Source organism: Equus asinus, chromosome 9, assembly GCF_041296235.1.
Source record: "Equus asinus isolate D_3611 breed Donkey chromosome 9, EquAss-T2T_v2, whole genome shotgun sequence".
NCBI lineage: Eukaryota > Metazoa > Chordata > Mammalia > Perissodactyla > Equidae > Equus > Equus asinus.
In genome coordinates this window covers 73,372,959-73,396,059 of record NC_091798.1, presented here as the reverse complement: position 1 = coordinate 73,396,059, position 23,101 = coordinate 73,372,959, and the positions used below count along the sequence as shown (strand labels likewise).

General features: G+C 38.0%; 1 long non-coding RNA gene across 1 annotated transcript in view; it reads left to right on the top strand.

Annotated features, from left to right (window-relative positions):
* Positions 1 to 23,101, top strand: part of LOC123289807 (uncharacterized) — a 170,293-nt gene that overhangs the window by 92,121 nt on the left and 55,071 nt on the right. Inside the window, exon 3 of the long non-coding RNA XR_011505931.1 lies at positions 19,679 to 19,725. This is a non-coding gene — a long non-coding RNA (uncharacterized lncRNA). The remainder of the gene's footprint in view (positions 1 to 19,678; positions 19,726 to 23,101) is intronic.

Sequence of the window (23,101 nt, the reverse complement as noted above, 5' to 3'; positions counted from 1 at the left end):
TTTTATAACTAGAAGTTTGTACCTGTTAATCCCCTTCAACTATTTTGCCCAACCCCCTACTTTCCTCCCCTCTGGTAACCACCAGTTTGTTCTCTGTATCTATGAGTCTATTTCTGTTTTGTTTTGTTTGTTGATTCATTTGTTTCTTAGATTACACATATAAATAGAATCATACAGTATTTGTCTTTCTCTGTCTAACTTATTTCACTTAGCGTAATACCCTCTAGGTCCACTCATGTTGTCGAAATGGCATGATTTCATTCTTTTTTATGGCTGAGTAATTTTCCATTGTATATGTATATATATATATAAACACAACTTCTTTATCCATTCATCTATTGATGGACATTTAGGTTGCTTCCATATCTTGGCTATCATGAATAATGCTGCATTGAACATAGGGTATATGCATCTTTTCGAATTAGTGTTTTTGTTTTCTTCAGATAAATACCCAGAAGTGGAATTGCTGGATCATATAGTAGTTCTATTTTATTTATTTATTTATTTTCCTTTATTCTCCCCAAAGACCCCTGGTACATAGTTGTATATTTTTAGTTGTGGGTCCTTCCAGTTGTGGCATGTGGGATGCCGCCTCAGTGTGGTCTGATGAGCAGTGCCATGTCTGCGCCCAGGATTCGAACCAACAAAGCACTGGGTCTCCTGCAGCAAAGTGTGCACTCTTAACCACTCGGCCACAGGGCCAGCCCCCATGGTAGTTCTGTTTTTAATTTTGGGGGGAAACTTCAAACTGTTTTCCATAGTGGATGCACAATTTACATTCTCACCAAAAGTGCATGAAGGTTCCCTTTTCTCTACACCCTTGCCAACACTTGTTATTTGTTGTCTTTTTGATGATAGCCATTCTGACATTAAAAGGATCATGTACTATGATCAAGTGAGATTTATCCCAAGGATGCAAGAATGGTTCAGTATCCACAAATCAATCAACATAATATACTACATTAGCAAAATGAAGAATCAAAATCATATAATCATCTCAATAGATGCAGGAAAAGCTTTTGACAAAATTCAACATCCATTTATGATAAAAACTCTCAACAAGGTAGATATAGAGGGAGCACACTTCACCATGATAAAGGCCATATATGACAAACCTACAGCTAACATCATACTCAACAGTGAAAAGCATTTCCTCTAAGATCAGGAACAAGACAGGGATGCTCACTCTTGTCGCTTTTATTCAACATAGTATTGAAAGTCCTAGACACAGCAATTAGACAAGAAAAAGAAATAAAAGGGATTCATATTGGAAAGGAAGAAGTAAAACTGTAACTGTTTGTAGATGACATGATACTATATATAGAAAACCCTAAAGACTCTACCAAAAAACTATTAGAACTAATAAATGAATTCAGTGACGTTGCATGAAGCAAAATTAATACACAGAAATCTGTTGTATAGAATTTCTATATACTAATAACAATCTGTCAGAAAGAGAAATTAAAACAATCACATTTATATTTGCATTGAAAAGAATAAAATAGCTAGGAATATTTTTAACCAAGGAGGTGAAAGATTTGTACTCTGAAAACTGTAAAACACTGATGAAAGAAATTGAAGACAACACAAATAAATGGAAAGATATACTGTGCTCATGCATTGGAAGAATTAATATTGTTAAAATGTCCATACTACCTAAAACTATCTGAGGATTCAATGTAATCCCTAGCAAAATACAGCGGTATTTTTCATATAACTAGAAGAAATAATCTAAAATTTATACAGAACCACCAAAGACCCTGACTAGCCTAAGCAATCTTGAGAAAGAAGAATAAAGCTGGAGGTATCACACTCCCTGATTTCAAACTATACTACAAAGCTATAGTAATCAAAACAGTATAGTACTGGCCCCAAAATAGACCACAGATCAATGGAACAGAACAGAGAGCCCAGAAATAAAGCCATGCTTATGGTCAAATTAATCTATGACAAAGGAAACAAGAATATACAATGGGGAGAAGACAGTTTCTTCCATTAATCATATTGGGAAAACTGGACAGCTACATGCAAAAGAATGAAATTGGACCACTTTCTTACTCCATATACAAAAATAAACTCAAAATGGATTAAAGACTTAAATGTAAGACCTAAAACTATAAAACTCCTAGAAGAAAACATAGGCAGTAAACTCTTTGACATTAGTCTTAGCATATTTTTTTGGATGTGTTTCCTCAGGCAAGGGCAACAAAAGCAAAAGCAAACAAATGGGATTACATCAAACTAAAAAGCTTTTGCACGTTGAAGGAAACCATCGACAAAGTGAAAAGACAACCTACTGAATGGGAGAAGATATTTGCAAATAATTTATCTGATCATGGGTTAATACCTAAAATATATAAAGAACTCATACAACTCAATATCAAAAACATACAAACAACAATCCAATCAAAACATGGGCAGAGAACTGAAAACATTTTTCCTAAGAAGACATACAGATGGACACATGAAGAGATGCTGAGCATCACTAATCATCAGAGTGCCTGCCAACTTTGCTTGCTAAGATACATTAAGCATTCCAAAAAAGGTGATTACAGTGTCTCTTTTAGGAGGGAGGTGGACTACTAACTTTTACTTTCTATCTTAATCAGTGTATGTAATGCTAGTGGCTGTAACAAGCAACTCCCATATGTCAGTGGCTTAGCACAACCAAGGATTTTTTCTTTCTTGTTCATGTCAGATGTGGACAGGGCAAATCTTTACCAAAATATGACTTGTCCTTGTTGACCTTTAGAGGCTACTGGGAGTCCTCCACTGTATCTCTTTCATCTGCCAGGCTAGCAAAAAAGAGAAAGCACGTGGAATTGTACAGGTTGTCTTACAGCCAATTCTGGAAGTGGTGTATATCATTTCTGCACACATTCCATTGGCCGGAACCGAATCATGTAGCCCTAATTGCTAGGAAGGCAGAGGTATTAGTCTTACCAAGGCCCAGAAAGAGAAAATAGGATTGACAAGCATCCTTTCTCTGCCATAGTGCCTTTTTGTTTGCAAATGTTTTACGTTTAAATGGAATATCTTGGAGAAATTTAGATCTCTCTATTTAAAATTCCCTTTGAATGATGAACAGGTGGTAGCTGATATATTAATTCAGATTTATCCTTGTTGCTTTTTCATGAAAGGCTCATTCACTGTTTCTTTCCTTACAATTTAGGGTATTCTGAATATAACCATTAAGTTCTTATTTTTATATTTATTGCTACCTTAGGATCTCACTTTAATTATCAAGCTCTTTGCTTCTGTTGAAGAGAACTCCATAACTTACAAAGTAATAATCATAACAGGACTTTTGTAATTCCTTAGAGGCCAGATGAACTTCATTTGAAGTAATTTAAAGTAAATTATTTTGTTCTGAATTATCACTTTTAGCTTAATTATCTGGCAATACAAAAAAAAGTTCTTAATGATCTCTTTGCCATTCGTTACATCTGCGGTGAATGTCTAGCCACGTGTGGCCAATTAAAGGTGTTCACAAATTCTTTGACCCTTCTCCATTGAGAAGTGGAGTCCCTGGCCTCTCCCCTTAAATCTGGGTGAGCTCTGTGACTACTATGACAATAAAGTATGGCAGGGTTGATGCTGTGCCGGCTTTCAGGCCTAGACCTTAAGAGAATGGCAGCTTCTACTTTTGGTCTCTTAGAATGAAGCCAGCACACTGTAAAGCTTAAGCCACGTGTAGAAGCCATGTGTAGGAGCTCTAGATAACAGCTCCAGATGATCTCCTATCCTGGAGCCGGTATCAGTTGTCGGCCATGTGAGTCAGCCATCTTGGATGTCAATCCAATAGAGCCTTTAGATAAATTCTGCATGCTGAAGGCAATCAATGAGAATCTCCAAGCAAAAACTGTCTGGCTGTTCCAGCCAAGGCAGAAATGTGGGGGGTCGTAATAAATTGTTGTTTTATGTGACAATAAAATCCCGGAACATTATATTTTCCTTTATTAAGATTTTAGTCCTAAAAAGCTTTCAACACCATCAAAGTTTTCAATAACCTTTGAATATGATTGAACAGCCTTTGGATTTGGAGAAATGAACATGAGTCACATTTCTATTTATTATCTATTTGTCTGTCTATCTACATGTAATGTTATCTATCATGTCTCTATCTGTTTATGTTAGTTGCAATCTAGCTGCCAGCTAGGACAAGTGGGTGGATTAATATTTGAGTGTGAGTGACACTACCAGGACAGGGTTCAGTAAGTTATATTTCTCAAGGTTGGCAGCAGGCAATATTCTCACAGTTTTCTGGGTCACTGTCATAAACTAGATTTCTAAGAACATAATTTAGTTTAAGGGAACATCAATCTTACCAGTTTGTCACTGGTGGCAGGGTCAAAGTATAGTTGGTGGGAAGGCTTTGTCCTCAGGGAAAAACTGCACATTTGAAGCTGTGCAAGAAATAGGGGATGCAAACATTGTTGGTCAAATAATGTGAATGCAGGCAGGTCAGGCTGTGTGTAGCTTATAATGAGCTGAATCCTTATATTGCATGAGTTGGAAGAGCCAGTAAGGATCAGATTACCCTAAGTACTTCCCTCATATAGGAGTCTAAATCCTGAAATATGACCACGATAGATTTAGTTGTTTGTATACTTTTACTTCAAAACCTCCATTAAAGTGTCAATATTCTTTGGAGAATATTACTTGAACAAACTCATGTTCAGGTATTAGAGATTTTCAGATATGATCTTTTTCCTATGGGGAGAAGACTCTTCAAAGAGTTGGTGTTCTCATTGTTTAAAGAGACTTTCAAGAGCTGGTGTTGTTCTTGGGAAGATGCTGTATGTTGAAATAGAGAAAAAGGAGGGGACATATATTGTATACTTTATAATTTTCTCTAAGCTTTTGCTAAATGCACTGTGTACTTAGAATTCTATATATGCCACATTTACTGGTCTCCTTTGAAGTCATACGCTCTTTGAGGAAGGTTCATATATTGTGCATATTTTATAAAATAGTAATATAGTAAGTCAATAGCATTTATTAAAACTTACTATTAACTGATAAGCCTTTCATCAGCCTTATTCCAGGGCATATGTAAATTTTTAGTGTGAATTCTGAACAGAACATGATAGTGCTTTCTTCAACAGGCACATGCTTAGAATTATAATTCTGTTGGCAGTTCCTTTATGTGTTATGTATAAATGGAATAATAACCTGAGAGAATGGTTTCTCCAGGTAGTACAGCTAAAGTAATTTCACTGGCAGACTCCCCTTCCTCCTACTGTTCCATTTTCTCTTTCTTTGGGAGCATATAGCCATCTAGCTGGAGACTACATTTCCCAGAATTCTTTTGATCAAGAGTGCCCACGTGACTAAGTTATCACTAGTGGAATGGGACGAGAAGTGATGTGGACAACTTCTAGTCTTGTTTGCTTAAAAGTAAAAAAATATTCTGGATTTCCTCTCTTTTTCCGCTTCATGTGAGTAGGAACACAATGTGTTTGTGATCGAGCTTCAACCATGCAGATGAAAGTAATATTTCAGGGGAGTGGTGGAGCAACAAGATGAAAAGGACCTATAATCCTGAGGGACCTTGTGTATCAGAGCTACCCCAGCACCCTTGAATGCTGTCCTTGGGATTGTTATATGAAAGAGAAGTCAATTATATCTTATACAAGCCACTGGTTTTTTAAAAAAATCCCTTTGTTAAAGTACCTTAGCTTTTATTGTAACTAATATATTTCAGCTTTTATGATTAAAATAAATATTCTCTTCTATGAAAGAGCTCAACCTATACCCTAGCGTATGTGTTTGTTAATTGCCTCAGTAACTCAATGATGTTAAAAAAAGTTCTGAAAATGATGCACTTGGTTGAATGCTTTTAAAATGTACTCATAAAACAGTATGCAAGTGACCCAATAAGCATATCTAACTCAGGATGAAGATCCAGTGGGAAGGCATCAAATTTCTTCCTGTCAAAATATTCCTCACTTTTGTTGCTTATTTCTTTAAAACTTAGGCTTCTATAGCTACTTAATAAGTATCTTTTTCATTCTCTTATTATGTCCTACTTTGTTCTAAGTACTAGAGAAGTCCAAGAACTATTGGGTCTGATTTGAAGGAGCTTGTGCCCTTGTCTGTTGTGATAAACATCATCTCCCAGAACTCAGAACAGTGCCTACCGTGTAGGATACTTGATGAATATTTGAAGACTGAATGGATATAGTTGATGAGAAATGGTATATACGGAAAAACGTAGCAACACAAGGCAGGATTGGAAGGACAAGTGGCCTTGAAATAAGAGCCATGGAGTTTAAAATAGTGAGAGTCAACCGTAGAAGTAGAAGCGCTGAAGGATGTATGAGATTTACCTGGAGAGAGTTCAAGTTGGTTCCCGGGGTCGGGAACAGACAGTATGCACAAGGTTAAAGGCAATATAGATAATCTCTGTCCAACAGAACTTTCTGCAGTGATAGAAGAGTTTTATATTTGCACTGTCACATGTGGCTACCGAGTACTTGAAGTAAAGCAAAGATTATTGAGGAACTGAAATTTTAGTTTTAGATAATTTCAGTTAATTAAAATGAACATTTAATTAGCCACATACGGCTAATAGCTACCTTATTGCAAGCACAGGTATAAGGGTGTATGAATAAAGATTTAGATGTAAGAATGAGTCAGGTAAGTTTTGGGCTTAGAGAATATCTCAAATCACTAAAGTGCCTGAAGTGGGAGTACTGAATTATAAAATTTAAAATTAGGTTGTAGAAATGTACATGTCTTCAAGTCCCATCTGGAAACTGCTAAGTTTGCATTGGATTTGCCATGGTACTGCCTCAGTTGTACACACACACACACGCAGACACACACAGCCTTGAAATGAGAGCTATTTATTGAAATATGTTGAGAAAATTAAATGAAATGGCCAAGATTTTTAAACTGAAGTCTGTGTTTTTTTCCCTTTTAAATCCAGGTAAGCAGCTTTTTGAAAAATATAATTCTGAGATTGTGTGCATCAAGACATCTAAGTTCCAATTACAGGATTTTTCCTAAAGTGATTTATTTCATGGAAAGCTGTGACATGCCAGCTTACAGTATTCTTTTAGTCTAAATATTTTCCAGGAAATTATGATATGTGAAAATAGAATCTAAAATGTATTCCCCAAATCTAGTATAATTTATTTGAAAGTTGTATGTTATTGGTGTCAACTTGCCCAAAAAGATGTTTTTTATCCATACTAAGTGCTGGTAGTTAAAATTTAGTGAGCACAATTCTGAAATACATTATAGTATGTTCAATTTTGTACATTTATGTAAGAAAGAGAGAATTGAATAAGAAGCGAAGATGGAAAGGAAGAAAGGAAAGATGAGGACAAAATAAGACAGAGAATGTGTTTACCAATTGCCTTGATTGGATATTTACTTATATTGAATATTTGAGTCTCATTTCTCTCTTCTCTGGATGCATGCAAGTGAAATGGAACAGGAAGACCTTTCTAAACTTAGAAGTATCAGAATGTGATAAATCTCTCTCCCAGCTGTCGTGGTGTACTGCATAGTATAAGCAAGGTGCAGTTTCTATGATGTGGGAAAATAGAAGTGGATGGGAAAAATAGAGAGAATGTATTTTCTTCCAGCTATAGAGGTCATTTTATGAGATGTAAAGGCAGAAATGTTCCTGGGAGGCATTCTGCTCACTCCTAGAGAGCTTTTATCGATCTACTGTAAAAAGCCAATTTCTACTTTCATATGTGTAGAACTCCTATTGAGGTCAAAGGTAAAGGACACACCTGGATCCAAAAAGGATGTTTTAGCTCGAATTTTCAAAAATAGATTTTGGCAGGAAGAAAGTTAATATGAAATATCAAGCCCAGAGGATTCATTCTGCACTGTGATAGCTCTGTAATGTTTCTTTCCTCTGCAGGAAACTTGATCCACTCTATATTTGTTTTGAATTGCTCTGTCCAACTGTCTAACTTCCAAAGATTACCTTTATTCCCCTACTCAACTGGTTAAGGGAAAAGATAGAAAAGAAAAGTTCTAACACAAAGGCTGCTGGAAACTTGAGTTTTTAATTTGCAGCTATTTGTTTTACTATTAAGTAGTAACAGTTGAGTAGTTTGTGGCAAGCGACATGAAAGCCTCTGATATTCAGATTTAGCAGCTCTCGATTGGGCATAATGATCCCTGTCAATTGTTGGTGAAAGAATTCAATAGGGATTTTTGTGTTGCTGTTTTTAAACAAATGATACGCATGGTTTAAGCAAAGTCTCCAGATAAGCTTCTATGCCTATTTGCAATCTTGGACAGTTATTGGGTGCTTACTGTGGTAAAGATGTTCTTCAAGTCCCATTGGGAAGAAGAGTTTTGGGATTGGAGTAAAATAAATTTCCTTAAGAAACCCTAAAAAAGATTTTTGGTTTATCGAATAATGTCATTTTTCAATGAAACACATTTCTGGATATTTAATTGATTTCCTACATAGAAATTTATTCCACACCATGCTGGAACATTTATATTTCTTTAGAATCTAAAAATCTAATCCTATGGCTTCAGAGGTCTTGATAAATGATTCCTTAGCAGATAGTCCATTCCTGACCTGTGGGGCCATCTGTTCCAAGATCTGGATGTCTAGAAGGGCAATGGACATCCTCACGATAATTTAATGTTGTAGTAATTGAATTACTCTCTCCTGGGAAGAGTAATGACGCCTTTACTCTAAGCCTTCTGAAAAGTCTGCTGGGACTCTATACATCAAGGCTGGAGGCAAAGGATCTTCTTGGTATTTCTGATAAAATTGGGGGCTGCAGCATTGTGTTCAGAATCAAGTCCACTTGAAAGACTGCCTAGGTATCCTATGGCTGTGATGATTCACCTTGTCATTTCCTAAGCACAGCTGGACTTAATCAGGTCTAAAGTGCAGCCCACCATAATCTTGGTCCACTAGTCATCAGCCATTATCAAGGTGTCATTGACAATGGTCCTTCCCAGTATTAACTAAGGGGTCCTTTTGTTAGTGAGAGTATGTGTGTGTATATGTGAATTTATACTGTCTCTCTTCAGTTAGCCAGCTGTCTTATTCTCCACTGACCTATTTCATATAACCTCCTAAAGTTTATATTATTCAAAATTTTGAACTGCTTAAAACAAGCCAAAACTTCCTTGTGTCTTTTCTTTTCCTCAACTTTCTTTGTTAACATTTGATTTCTAATATGTATCATTAAAGGGTAGTAAAAATATTCAAAGCCATTTTAAGAATAGGATAGGTTAAAGTTTTTTTTTTTTCTTTTTAGGAAGATTAGCCCTGAGCTAACATCCATTGCCAATCCTCCTCTTTTGTTTTTTCTGAAGAAGATTGGCCCTGAGCTAACATCTGTGCCCATCTCCCTCTATTTTATATGTAGGACACCTGGCACATCATGGCTTGATAAGCGGTATGTAGATCCACACCTGGGATCCGAACTGGTGAACCCCGGGCCGCCGAAGTGGAGCGTGAGAACTTAACTGCTGTGCCACTGGGCTGGCTCCAGGATAGCTTAATGTTTTACCTATATATTTAATTTCCTCATACCGGAATTTCTCAAATATACACAAAAGAAGAGAGAATAGTCTAGTGAACTTATACCTAGCTTCAAAAATTATCAACTTTCATCAAAAGTTTTATCACTTTTTATCTTGCTGGTCTATTTGAAAGCAAATCTGAAACATCATAGCATTCCACATATACATACACTGACATATATTTCTAATCTATGAGGAGAAATTGAAAATGTAACTATCATGCAGCAATTATTTCTAACAAATTTAACAATTATTCCTTCATATCCTTTATATATAGTCCTTATTTAATTTTTACTGATTATCTCAATGATGTCATTTTTCTGTTGATTTATTCAAATCAGGATCAAGCAAGGTCCCTAGTTACATTTAGTTATTATGTGTCTAAAGTCTCTTATTCTGCTAACGTCTTCTTTCATATATTGCTTTTTTTTTTTTTGATAAGTGATTTCTTGGAGAAAGCAGTTCATTTGTCCAGTAGAGGGTTCCATATTCTGGATTTGGCTCATTGCTTCCTTGTGGTGTTATTAAATAGCTGCTCCATTCCCTAAGTTAGCTGTTCACTATTCAGCAGAACTGGAAGCATTCTGAGATTCAGATCCAAATTTTGAGGGAAGAATATTTCATAGTGGCTACTGTGTACTTCTATTTCATCACATCATGAAGCATATTCTTCTTTGTTGACTAATATTCAATGTCACTAAGTTTGATCAATTGCTTCAGGTGGAGTCAGCCTATACCCTCTGTTATAAAGAAGACCATATGGAAGCTTAAACTGTAAGATACCGTATTTATAATATACGTTATAGTTTTAGCATCCATTGTTGATTATTGTCTAGAGTCATTATGTAATTGTGGTTGCAAAATGGTGATTTCCTTTTATTTATTAAAATTTTTAAAAATAAATCTTGAACTTATAGAAAAGTTGGAAGGACAGTACAGAAAATTATTTTTTCCTATATCTTTGAAAGTTTACTAATGATGTGATACTCAACCATCCCCTAATACTTTAGTGTATATTTCCTGCAACAAGGGCATTTCTTACCTAACCACAACTAAACCATCAAAATCAGCAAATAATATTGACATATTATTATTGTCTAATTTCAGACCCCATTCAAGCTTGCCACATAGCGCAGTAATGTCCTTCATAACAAAAGGATCCAGTTCAGAATCGTGTGTTGTCTTTAGTTGTCTTGCTTCTTTTGTCTCCTTTGTTCTGGAATAGTTTCTCAGTCCTACCTTGACTTTCATGCCTTAACTTTCTTGAGGATTACAGGCCACTTATTTCAAGTATGTCCTTCAATTTTTGTTTGGTATTTCCTGATGATTAGATTAAGGTTATGCATCTTGGTTCAGGTTATGGCAGAAATGTCACAAAAGGGATGTTGTGTACTTGTTGCATCTTATGAGGTGGCTCATGATTTTGATTTGTCCTATGACTGATGATGTCCACTTTCATCATTTGATTAAGATGGTGTCTGCCAGGTGTCTCCACTGTGAAGTTACTGTTTACCCCTTTGTAATTACTTAATATTTTATGGAGCGGTACTTTGAAACTCTTTAAATATCCCACTCTTCATGAAATATTCAATTTATTTATTGTTATAGCAGTATGGTATGTCATATCCTCCTATTATATTCAATGAGTTATAATCTACTAATACTATTTTTAGTTTTGATACTCAAATCAATTTGGCCAGTCAGAGCCCCTTGAAAGTTGGCTCCTGTGGCCTTTTGGCATGTCCCCATTGTTCTTTGAGCACTTACCTACTTACTGATACAAGATGATCCAGGTGTATCATGACCTTTCATTGTCCAGATTTGGAATCAGCCATTTCTCTAAGGATTGCTGGTTCCTTTTTGTGGAGATTAGCATTTAAACACCAAGATCTGGACGTGAAGTATTCTCAATGCTTTTGTAACGTCTCCATTCCCAGGTCCTCTCAGTGGACAGAACTACATACAGACATCGATGTATATACACATATTTACATCAATATCTATTTTTCTGTATATGTAAATATATTGAAAATCACTCCAGTACTTCCAGTGTCATCTGACATTACAGGAGTCATTCTAGTTTTCTCCCTAACTCTCTTCTCTGAGTGGGATTTTTTTCCCTTTTTTGATTAATCTTACTGTATGTGCCAGGTTGCTCACCAGCCTCACAACTCTTTTCTGTGCAGATGCTCTCCTCCCTTCACTTGGACTCTGACATCTTAGCCAGTCAGCGCCTGCATGGACATCTTCTTCACCCTGCCCCATCTCTGAAACCCCTTGCCAGGCCATCCCTCCACAAGGACACCTTTCTCACTCTGCTTGAGTTCTGAAACCCCATGCCTTTCCATCCTTTGTTGTAAAACTGCCCCTACAACTGTGCATGCTCTGACTCCTCATTTGATCCACCCAAGTGACTGGATGCCCTCTGACTCTGCTCAGGCCCTGACATCCCCCCATGTGAGGTTGCCCTCCTTACACTGCTCAGGCTTGGACTCCCTGTAACAGGTTATTTACCTGCATGGAGTTTGGGTTCTGACACCCCAAATTTGGCAGCCCTCTTACATGAAGATCTTCCTTATTGTGGTGGACACACTCTTAAAGTGACCCCCCTGATTCCATCTCCTTTCTTCCATTTCCTCGTATGATCCCCTCTTCTTGAGTGTCAGTGGGATATGTGAATTGCTTCAAATCAATATAATATGGCAAAGGTAATGGGATATATATTATTATGAGAATATGAGTACATAATTACATTATATAAGATGGTAGGACCATCCTGCCAGAGTCTCTCTCACTTGCTGGCTGTAAGGAAGCAAGAGTCCATGTTGGGACACCCTGTGTGAAAAGGAACTGTGGGAAGCCTCTAGGAGTGGATGGTGGCCTCCTGTCAATAGCCAGTAAGAAATTGATGCCTTTGATCAGACTGTTACAAAGGACTGAATTCTGCCAACAACTTGAGTGAGATGGAAGTGAATCCTTCCAAGTCAGATGAGACTACAGCTCCTGCTGGAAGCTTGATTTTGGCTTTGTGAGACCCTAAGCAGAGGACCCAGTTAAGCTCTGCCTGGACTCTTGATGCACAGCACCTGTGAGATAATAAATGCGTGGTTTTAAGTCTCTCAGTTTGTAGTAAGTTGTTATGTAGCAATAGTTAGCCTGCCTAGGACATTCCACTCTGAAACACCATGGTCTCCCCCTGCTCTCAAGCCTGGGTACCTACTTGCAATGCCCCATCTAATGACTTTAGGACCGAATTGTTTGGGAAGAGAAGAGAGGAGGGGGACATGAGAGGGGAAGGAAAGAGAGAGAAAGTGAGAGGAAAAGGAGAAGACGAAGGAAAGGTGAGAGGAAGAACCAGATGATTTTCTAATTTATTTATGCCTTCTGTATTTTTCACGTGGAATTTTTCTGTAAAGAAAAGTATTACCTCAACTACTTTGTTATCCAGAATACTATTTGTACAGGAAAAGAAAAATGCTTAATTTTTCCCCTTTATTTGTCAGTTTTCAGACTAAAGAGTTGGTGCCCTAGCAATATCTGATTTAAACAAACCAATGAGTTTGTTTAAAAAAATACAATTATAAATTTTTAAATATATATATATATATTGGTGAGGAAAATTGGCCCTGAGCTAACATCCATTGCCAATCTTCCTCTTTTTGCTTGAGAAAGACTGTCCCTGAGCTAACATCTGTCCAGTCTTCCTCTGTTTTGTATGTGGGGTACTGCCACATCATGGCTTCCTGAGTGGTATGTAGGTCTGTGCCCAGGATCTGAACTTGCAAAAAACCCTGGGCCACCAAAGCAGAGTGTGCTAACTTAACCACTGTGCCACTGGGCCAGCCCCCTAAATATTTTTTATATTTGAACTTGATGTGTTTAAAATTATTATTGCTGTTGTTTCTTTTGATGTTCAAATTGTCCCATTTTTAGGATATTGTGAGCCCCTTTATATGAGCCTTGTTGACTTCCATGCCCTTTTGACATTGACCCCATTCATCTTTGATAGATTTTTGTCTTCTGGCACAGCAAGAGGGTCCAATCTGTGGTGTATATTTCTTGTTCTAGATATGGAATCAACCCCAAAGCATAATCAGAAATGATATTTAAATATCACAATATAGGAGGTAGAGGTATTTATTGCTACTGGGTATTTATTGCTTCTAGGCCTTTTCAGTGGATAGAGTTAGGAAATGTGTAAAAGTTATTTTTTAAGAATAAAAAATCATGAGTTCATACTTATGTTTTTGATTCAAATTTAGAATTTACAAGGATTTGGAGTTAGTAAAACTTGAATTTAAAGGCACAATCATCCAGATTGCCAAGCCTGCTCAAGACTTCTGACAATGGCTGCAAGTTTAGAGGTCCCCAGGACCACCTTGGCTTCAGCTGGCTACAAATTCAGAGCTCCTATGGACTCCCTAGGATTTGATAATTTGCTGGAATAAATTGTAGAACTCATGAAAGTGCTGCACTTATGGTTATAGTTTTATTATAGCAGAATATGTAAATCAGAATTGGACAAAGGAAGAGACATATTGGGAGAAATCTGGGATTGGGAGGGTTCCAAGCTTGAAGCTTGCATGTCCTCAGTGACACATTATCCTTTCAGCATCAATGTGTGGCAACACACACGTGCAGTATTGCCAATCTGGGAAGCTCACCTGAGCTTCTGTGTCTAGAGTTTTTGTTGGGGTTTCATTATGTAAGCATGATTGATTGAATCATTACCCCTGTGGTTGAACTAAATCTCCAGCCCCCTCCCCTCCTTGGAGATCGAGTTCATATCATATGGTTCAAAACCCCAACTTGAAGCACATGGTTAGTCTTTCTGATGTGGCTAGCCAACATCTTGAGTCATCACATTAGCATAATCTATTTAGAGGCTCACCGTGAGTCTCCTGGGTAGCATAAAGTATCAAGTGTGGTCTGGATAGCAAAGACACTCCTATCATTTAGAAAATCCTGAGTTTAGAGTTTACCTCCCAGAAATTGGAGTAGATCTCTTTTCCAGTAAAGTTAATTTTTCGCTACACAGCAAAGTTTTTGCTTAATGCTTTTGCTTTATAATCATGTCTTTTTTATGCTAAAACTCCTGGCTCAGTCTCAGGGATAAGAAAATCTCTGGTTTAGGGAATTAAGGACTTGGCAATGCAAGAAGGCCACCTATGAAACATTAAACCAAAAAACTGAGGCCACAAATGAGTGTTGTAACGTATGGTATAATGTACAAGTACTTGACGGGTGTGAATGAGAATGACCATAAGTGGCTTAAAGAAAGAGGCAGATTAGGGTAAGTGGAATTGCTTTAACAAATGGAACCCTAAATGTAGCAGTTCAACATATTAGAAGCTTATTGCTTGCTCATGTAACAGTCCAGGGGCTTCTTGATTGGCAGGCGGATTCTGGTTCTATGAAGTCGTCAAGAATCCAGGCCAATGGCAGAAACTGCAGCTTCAACATATGGCTTCTAAAGTGGATCTGGATCTCACCATACCAGTTTCCTGGTAGCAGGAAAGAGCATGAAGTAGTAAGTGCAGGACATTTTGTGGGTTACCCCTGGCGGTGGCTCATACTACTTCTACGCACATTCCATTGGCTAGTACTCATTCTTAGAGCCCCAACTAGCAGCAAGGAGGCAGAGAAATGTGGTCAAGCTATATTCCCAGCAGAAAGGTAAGAATTAATTTGGTGGTCATCCAGCAATCTCTATCACACAGGGCTTGAGTTGAACTTTGAAGATAAAATATGATTTGGAAGGAAAAAAGGAAATATATCTCAGGAGAGTTGAAGAAAAGAGGCAAGGCTGACAAGAGTCAAGTTACACAGTTGTGAAAAAGTAAATTGTTGTAAAGGGCTAGGAGTGTGGTTCAACAGCTCATTCTTTAATTTACATGGATTTATAAGCATTTGGTTACAAATCAGTTTCTCCAACTACACTATTACTTTCTAGCACAGTATCTGTCACATAGTAGATATCCAGTTAATGTTACAAAATCAGGATGCTAATTTGGATTACTTCAATGCTTAGTTTAAATCAGAGAAATGCTCCCTTTGAGAAATAATTTATCCGTCGTCTTCAGGACACATCACTTTTAAAAGAGATCTAATCAACTAACACTCCCATGCATGTGTTCTTGTTTAAACAGAGACTAATATATTTCAGAATTATCTTACTTTGAGCTACCAGCTCTCTTTTCATAGTGTTTATCTGCTCTTCTGTTTATATAGATGGAATTCATGCCTTTATAAGAGGAGTCAAAATTATCTGCATTTTACTGACAGATTTAAATAAATTTTATTTACTGAAAACAGGTCTTATATTTATTTATAGTGAAGGAAGATTTCTTTAATATGGTTAGACTACAAATGAGGCAACTCAAAAAAGGAAAAATGTGGAGAAAATGGAAAAATGGTGAATGATTATGGAAGTATGTGAGATACAAGTATCTTGTCTCTTTTTATGCTTATCTCTTTATTTAGTTAGAAGATGAAAAATCATTCTGAATGAAAGTATTTTATTTTATTTACCACTATTTTGTGTCTACTGATATGAGTTTTGTTCTTAATTGTACTCAGGGCACAGAATTTAATAATAAAGCACACCACAACTAATATTTGTGCACTGAGTACATAGCTTGCATTACTTCTTAGGGATCTGCAAAGGTGTTGGAGAAGATATTGTTAGGGAGAGGAATGACTGGGAAAAAAATTTGTGTGTTGCTTGGCCTATGCGTCTGATTGAAATCATTTATGAATGGGGGATTTTATTTGTTGTGCAGGGTCTTGCTTTTGACCATTCAGGTCCACCGTCTATCCTTCTCAACCATGCGCTGTGCCCTGAGAGGCTAAATTGGATGGACTGCATTGACGGGGTTTCCTGTTCTCTGGCTTCTGTTTGGGTTACAGTGGGAGCACTTGTCAGAGAGAGAGAGGAAAAATCTATTCCTTCTGCGGCATCATGTCACAAATTGGATGCATCCTTCGCCTAAAAGTCATAGCTCCTTTCAAGTAGCCCTCTCCACACGGGGCTCTTGCACTCTCTCTCTCTCAATCTCTCTCTGTCTCTCTGCCTGTCTCTCTCTTTGAATCTCTCTCTCTTTCTGGGTTCTGGTCAGCACTCCTCTTGTCCCTCATTGCTTCAGGCCAGGAGATGTTAACATTGCCCATTATTACCAGCACCAGGATACTGCATTACCCTTTGTGTTGTCCAAGCCTTTGTAAACAGATCCATTTATGAAATTCTTCTCACATAACAAATTTGAAACTTCATTATTTTGGGCCAAGGCCTGTCTATGGTAATTGAAACTAGGGGTAGGAGGGATACTGGGAGTGAATTGTTCACATAGTTCAAGAGAACCTTCTTGCTGGCGGGCATAGGTCATGGATAATTACTGGCATGCAGTAGCCACACAATCGTCTTAATAGCAATAGTAGCAGCATGGGATTAGGTGCAGGTGGAGGGCAGGGCATTGAGAGACAACTGTGAAGTTAATCATTATGATGTCAAAAGTGATTATAAAAGTTATGGTTCTAGAGAGTGTATACAGGGAAATGGAGAATTTTAAAGCTTAGAATATGCATAGAAAAATCAAACCGCCTAAGAGGCTATTTAGGAGTGCCTTATCTCCTATTGTGGTAAGGCAGATATAGTTGAGGACAAAGAATAGGACCTAGTTGTAAAGGGTACAGAAATTCAGCCACAGTTAAATGTTCAACATTGTTAGGTCTATTATGTTAAGGTAAGAGCAATAAATGGGAAGCGCTGGGACACTGAATTATGGGAAAGAATCATTTGGACAGACAGAGAGAAGGTTGAGAACTTGAGCTCTCAAATCTCCCTGAACCTCTAATGCTGGTTCTCTTAGGCAGAATCTCTCCTTTATCTGAAAGAACCAGCCTGACCCTGGTAAAAAAGATTTTTCATGATGGTGTCTGTTGCCTCACAAGGAGACACTCAGTGGCATGGGACTTCCTCTTACCAAGGCTGACCCAACAAATGCTACTGCTGTGTAACTATCCTGGACCATTCTCTGGGGTATAAGACAGTTACCTGGTGGGAGGTTTATTCCATTGGATCCCTTTCATCATGAAGGGGAGAACACTTTGTCCTTATAATATGGGTATGGATTTACATTTCTTGCCCACTGTACTTTGCCAGCACCACTATTAGGGCATTTACAGGATGCCTTAGCCGTTGCCTTGGTGTTTTTCATGACATTGCTTCCAATTAGAGGACTCATTTGATAAGAAAGGAAGTGTAGCAATGGGCTAATTCCTACAGAATTAACTTGTTTAATCATATGCCCCATAAAACCGAAGTAGCTAGATCATATAATGGTGGAATGGTTTGCTGAAGCTCAGTTACAATTCCACTTGGGAAGTAATAAAGCCTAAAGATAATGAGTCCTGCAATACTGCTTTATCCCTTATGATTTCCTACAGCTCACCTTTTATCAAACTCTCTTTCACTTAGCCACATTGATAATGCCGTCTGTTTCTTGCCAGGTCCCTGACTGATAAGATTACACATCAAGTTGGCCCCATTTTACTCTTATTTTGTGTCTCTATACACAGCCTAATTTGTAACTGATCAGTTCAGGTCAGGGTGCATTTCTTGGGACTGATAAAACTAAACAGAGAAAGGGATAGTTGTGGAAGTTTTGGCTCTTTAGCTGTAGAACACTGAGGATAATTTACTGCTGGTAATTAGGAGGGTACTTCTAGGACAGCCCAAAATTCAGTCTGAGAAGTTGAGCTCAGCCGATAAAGGGAGAAAATTGTCCCAAGTGTTATATCTTTGTTATTTTGATGTTAGGATTTTTTTAAAAAACAAAAAATCAGATGTGCGGATCAGTGGGTGAGAAAAAACAGTAAGTTGGGACTCCACAGCTTTTGATCCCTATTTCAGAGAGGGTAAAGTAGACTCCATGAGCTCAGTTATGGTGTGGTCTTTTGCTAAATCCCTGTTTCATTTGTCTAAGCAGCAGTCAAGTTGGAGGGGATTACAAACACGTGGGTATCATACAAAACAACCTCCATAGGGGGAATCATACAATTTTTCTCCTATTGGTGGTGGTGGTTGGTGATGGTGAGGGGAGTTGAGTTGTGCTGGTGGCACAAATTCCTGAGGCTAAACTACCTAGGCTTGAAGGTTTATTTAAAATTTAAAAAATAGGGGCCGGCTCCGTGGCCGAGTGGTTAAGTTTGCACGCTCTGCTGCGGCGGCCCAGGGTTCAGATCCTGGGCGTGGACATGGACTACTCGCCAGGCCACGTTGAGGCAGCGTCCCACATCCCACAACTAGAAGGATGTGCAACTAAGATATACAACCATGTACGGGGGGGCGGGGGGGGGGAGATAAAGCAGAAAAAAAAAAAAGATTGGCAACAGTTGTTAGCCCAGGTGCCAATCTTAAAAAAAAAATTAAATTAAATTAAAAAAATAATAACTTTCCGAAGTCAGTGCTGAATCATACTTTCTAGCCTGGTACTCTGCAACCTAGACAATTTCGTTGAATTTTATATACTTCTCTTAATAGGTGCACTGTGTTGTTTTGGGTTCTATTCTTTTCGTTAGAGTTTTATAGCACTGAATGTATCCTGCAATCCTTAAAATCGTAGTTTTGAAAATCTACCTAATAATTTCTGATAGTCATACAAACTTTATGCTTTTCTCACCTGCAGGTGGAATTGGGCTGGCTCCCTCAAAAGTTGCCCTTTTACATACATAAACTTGAAATGCCTGACCACTAATGGTGAAAGCCTGGAGATATTAAAGGATAAATTGTACTATAGCCCTAGGCAGAGACAAACATATTTATTGTGCGTTCAACTCTTAGAAACCGTATACTCCCCTGATCAGATTTTACCAGCAGCTGTTCTCCTTGCAGCTCAGTTTTGAGATTTGTACAAGCCATTGACCTCTAACTTTAATGTATTCTTTTGGACTAAGTTGATGCCAGGTAGAGCACTGATAAAGACCCCAAAAGACCAACAGTGGATGAACATACATATCTTAGTGCAAGGTCCTCAAGCCATACCTCAGGCCTTGTAGTCCCATGGAACCCACTTAGGAGTTTTGCATAGAGACATCGTGCTCTCATTCCTCTCGTCCTTTAGGCTGAAATATACTTCTTTTTTCCCTTTATTTGCAGGTCCTGTCCCATGGAATGCATTCTCCAATGGCTCAAGTCTGTGACAGGTGATCTAATGTGCCCTCATAGTGTGCACCTATTATCTATTTTGCAGTTGATGATTTACTCCACTAAATTATATGTCCCTTGAGAGAAGGAACTGCCATTATTCGTAGAGTCAGTTTAATGGTTATGAATATGTCCGTTGCTATCTGTGAGCCCTGGGTTCCAGTTCCAATTTGCCATTCATAAGGTGTGTGACCCTGGATGAGCTATTTATACTTCTTGAATATTAGTTTCTTTTAAAAAGTGGGAAAAATAGTATTACCTAACACAAGTATTTTGTAGGTGAAATTTTACATATACAAAGCACTGTGCTCAGAGGTTGGAGAATATTACATGCTCAATAATTATTACAGAGTATTCCCAACCGTTGCAGAATAAATCTTTCAGTTCCCATACGTACCTATTGGACTTGGACACTGAACAAGGTTTCGGAACTATGTAATCATCTTGAATAGCTGACTCACAAGAAACAGTGTTAATCTTGAAGCAAGTGAAAACAAAGGGCAATGAGCAAAATCTGACAATCAGTTTTGGTTGCCATGCCGTTGCAAACATTACCCTACTACCCACTCACATATCATCATATTGAATAAGTTATAATATTGATATAAAATTGCTTTCAAAATACTGAAATTGAGAGTTGTTCTAACAGTTAGCCTGCCCTGAGTAATAAGGATATTGCTGAGAAAATGAAGTCCAAGCTCATTTTTATGGCACGGAGTTTTTCATGGTCCTTTGTCTGTTTTCTTCTCCTACCCTAGCTTTCTGTGAGCTCCATTCCACATTTTTGGGCTCCTGTCACATGCAGTTTTATTGCAAACACCCTCATCCAGTAGTTTCTGGTCCTCCCAATTTACATAGCAAACACTTTCAAGATCCAGATCAAAATTTATTTCTGCTGATAAGAGTTTTCCTATAATCTAGTATATAATTTATCATTTTACTTTTTGTGTTCCTACAATACACTATAGATTTCATGGCATATTTCTTCATATGAATACGTTTCCCTGTTAAACTGTAAACCATATGAGGGCAAACATTTGTATATAGCATGTACTTACTATATCTAAGCAAAGAAACAAATGATATAGTAATCTAAGCATATTTAAGGGGCATTAGCAACAGGAATGCTTGCATTTCAACTCCACTTGTTCTCCATGGACATTAATATGCAACTATCTCTTTTTCATATTTTCAGAAGCGTCCTTAGGTTCTTAACTGTGTCTTTTGATATGTAGGTCAGTGTACTTGACTTAAGTGATCTGGGAAGATAATCTCTACAAGAATTGAGAGAATGTGCTTATAACACTTAGGGATCTTTTATTTTAATGGAGATCTTATTCTCTCTTAAACACAATCAATACATTGCCCAGATGACTAAGGTAATAAAATATGAGAACAATGAAAACGAAAACAGAATTTCCACACAAGGCCAATGGGACAGTATCCAATTTGTTTATGAAAAGAGTTTATACAGTTTGGCCAACATAAGCACACTGAATTAAGATTTAGGACCATGATTCAAGTTAAATTGGACCAATTGTATGAGTGACTTATTCTGAGGTCAAACTCAGATGAATACTGCCTGAGGGAGAACCACTGCAGAGCTAGAATATACTTATCCATTCTGCTCAGAAGGGAAAGAAACAAAATGGAAATTTGTCCTAGTCTGTTTGGGTCGTTTCCTCTGTCTCACATGTGTTTGAGAGGTGGACACATTCTCATTCTCCTGATTTCTCTTATCCATCTTCTCTGCCCTGATCAAATGAGCAAAGCTGAGTTATGGTTGCCCTTTCTGAAACACTCACGTAATTGCTCCCTGCTCCTCCCCTGTCCAAGGACTTGTTCACTTGTGAAGGTTGAGACCTGAATTGCAGTCCAGCCTCTACTCATTAGCAAAATGATCTTGGACAAGTTTCTTAAACTCCTTGAAGCACAGTTTCTGCCTTTGCAAAGTGAGATTACATCTCCTTACAGAGTGTTTGTGTGAACCAAATGGTAGAATGCACATGAAAGCAGCAAGTAAACTGCAAAACACTACGCAAACACGAGTTCAGTGCTATAAATCGGTGCTACGCTGTGAGCACCAGTAGGCAGGAGTGGTGTTCTTTGTCTCTAACTTTCCAGTATTTTTCTTTTAAGGGTGATATTGGTAGAGGGGACCTGTTCTGTTACCATGTGTTGAGAGACAGAATGTGAATTGGGGACATGTCATGTTGCAGTCCACTCACTGAACAACCTCTGGGGTAATAGTCTGTGTATAGACCCACATGTTCTGTGTAGCTGAGAGTTTAGTCTTTTAAATCTCAACACTTTAAAAATATTTCTTGATGGAAATATTTTCAAAATATATTTAATGGGGAAGGAGCTAGTGAAGGAGAGATGGATTATTTATTGTGAACAGAAGGAAATATAAAAGATATTCCAGCTCTACCTTATTGCCTTGTAAAGAGCATACTCACCATAATTTTCCATTTTATTGGTAATTCAGGGACATAATTAGGAATATTAGTTATACTGTGCTATAACACTATGATGACTTCAGGGAATATGCTGTGTATTGGGTTATTTGCCTTTATATCGAATACTTCCAAATTGTTGTATATTTTGAAATTTGATTGTTTTTATAATTTGTATTTCCTCCTCTGCTATCACTTCTCTTCACTCTGGAGCAGTACCTGTGCTAGATGTTTTCTCCCTTTTATTTGCTGCTTTCTCATAGAAGTCACGAGAGAGCCAATGTACTCCAAATCAGCTCACCTGTCTCAGCAGAGGCTCGCTGGGCACTCTAGGACTCTGAGTATCCCAGAGGGACCTCCAACCTCCTTCACCACCATCTGACACTCAGAACCTCTCCCCTACACTGTGTCTTAGGATAGTCAAGACTAATCATCAGGACAAGCCACTGCTTTCCAGGTCATCACTCATTTCCTGAACTTTACTCCTTTTGGTCCAGGATGTATCCTTTTTGGCCCCTTCTCTCACTCCTGCCCCCTCTTCTGAATTTTCTCCAATGTGCCCTCTGGAAGTCATGGTCAATGAGGGAGTCAGAGTCTGCCTGGGGCTTAAAGAGTGAATATCAGCTCAGATTGAAAAGAGAAAAAAGCATCCCTGCCATTTATCAGGCTGAGAGGGCAGACAAGGATAAAGCCAGCTACAAAGTTAACAGGAAGTAGTATTTCTGCAGAGGTCACGCAGCAATTGTCAAATGCCACAAGCCTCCCCTCTTGGAATGATTATTGCTTTCTTACCCAGGACATCCTAGACCCACTTTGCTATACTCATCTATTATTGGGGGCACTTGTCTCCAGTGGGCCTCAATGCTGACAAATTGTCTCATTCCATTCCCAAGTCCATTTGACTCTCTTTCTCTCCTAG